Below are 2,215 nucleotides of genomic sequence, written 5' to 3' on the forward strand. Positions count from 1 at the left end.
TCATTTTTATCGAAGACTTAAAAATAATTTTCTTTTTTAAAGAAGAAAAAAGAAGCAAAAAATAATATTTATATATAATAAACAGAAGAGAAAACAGAAAAGAAAAGAGAAAGAAATAAATTATTCGAAGGAAAAATTTGATACGTGACAGGGAAATAGCTTCGAGAAACTTTGTTAAATTTTCGTTGAACTTTTTTTATACGTAAATATAAAAATAAAATAACAAGTTATTTCGATAATTATAACGATTTTTATTAATATAAAATTATTATCGAAATTCAATATCGAGCAATTTTTCTTTTCTTCAATTCGTTATAAATCAATCCGTTCATTTTCAATCTGTTCAAGACTTGCAAACGTTTATCGGAGGAGTGGGGGATACGTTTCGAGAAATTTATAAATAAAATTTCTACGTAACAGCATTTTAAACGACCACGCGAAGTTAGACTCGATACTATATTTAACGTAAAGAGTTTTATATTAAACCACGGCTGTGAGGAAGTGCAATGGGGCACGTGCTTTGGGGCGATATAAAATTTATAAAATTTTCACCGTGATAACCGTCACAGTAATTTCACCGAACACGCAATCATAAAGTGCATGGAACATTTTGTAAAACAGTCTCCTCCCCTCTATGTGCGTAAACACGTACATATCTAATTTTAATTTCGATATATTTCTTCATTAACGAGTTACTACTCGATCTAATTAAACTGAAAGTGTGAACAATAATAGAAGATAGTCGTTTCTATTATAGATATGCACGCTTTTGTTAATTTTATTCGTTCCATCTAAGATAATTCATTAACATTTACTGTAACGGTTATTAAATGCCGCCCTGTCGCAATTTTAATTAAGATAATTAATCCTCTTTCTCGAGCGCTTATGTTCGCACAGCAACGAAAACGAACGTCTGAAAATGTAATTATTAATCCGATAAAGTATATTTAATTACGTGATTAAAAGATTTCCTCAATGAAGTCAGATAATTAAAAAATTCAAACGTCGCGACATTAATTAAAAATTATTTCAAAAAGAAAAAAAGAAAAAAAAAGCTTTGTGTTTTTGATAGAAAAGTGTATGGTTCTGATTCTCTCTCTATGAATTTATGAAAATTCCTTTCTTTTCCCCGCCCTCCTCTGAGGCGCCATCGAATTCAGCATTGTGAGATTTGTGTGTATTTATGAGATTATTTCGTGTCTCTTGAAATAGGATGAATCAGTTAAGCGATTTAAAAAGCATGAAGCTCGACGTTAAAGTGAAAATAAATCTGGCTAAATTAAATGGCATACAGCAACGATAGTAATTTACATTGATTACATTTTCAGCTTTAAAGTTTATTTTACGTTCTATTTTCCACAAATACGTCTCTCGACGAATTAAATTCGTGAAAATACGAAATCTTTGCATACCCGAGTTATTTCATGCGTAATGAAATCAAATTAACGATATTAAAAATCAAAGAATTTTTCACATTAAAATTAATGAATGCTTTCAGGAAAATACGTTTCACATACCGAATTAATAATTCAAAACTCGCGATATTTAAATTTACTCTCTTCTAAATTAAAATTTATTTCATTAACGTACGAATTTTAATTTTATTGATTTCCGATGACTTTCAAACAAGTTATTCCACGAATAAACCGACAGACGGCTGCACGGTATTGAATAACTTCTGGAGAACAATATTTCAATTCAAACATCATTCCCGATTCACCTCGAGGAAGTAATAAAAAAGAAGCAAGATACAGACTTTTCCCTTTCGGCTAAAAAAGGAGAATATAATATTTTGATCTCATATTTTTTTCTTTTTTTTTTTTTTTGCAACACTAGCGCCACTAAAATATCCTGGTATACGCCAGTCACGATTTCGATTCTTCAACGTTTTCAAACATATTTCAGAAAATCTTTCAATTTCCGATATCTTAAGATACGATATAAGAATTCATATCTCAATATATTATATATCTATCGTTGATTTTTCCTAGTGGAGAAATCTAGAACGAAAATCACGATTCTCTTACTCGACTATATATTTTTTATTAGAAAAAAAAAGAAGAAGAGAAAATGAATGAGCGAAAATAAGAGAAAAAGAAGAAAAAAAAAAAATAAATAAAAAAATTTCAATAATTTTGTGCTTTCGTTATAAAAATTTTGCCGCAAAATTAGCGAACGGAGATAGGGGACGGAGAAAGCGGACAAATCGTTGCAT

Source organism: Apis dorsata, unplaced genomic scaffold (genome assembly GCF_000469605.1).
Source record: "Apis dorsata unplaced genomic scaffold, Apis dorsata 1.3 scaffold_696, whole genome shotgun sequence".
In the NCBI taxonomy this organism is placed as follows: Eukaryota; Metazoa; Arthropoda; class Insecta; order Hymenoptera; family Apidae; genus Apis; species Apis dorsata.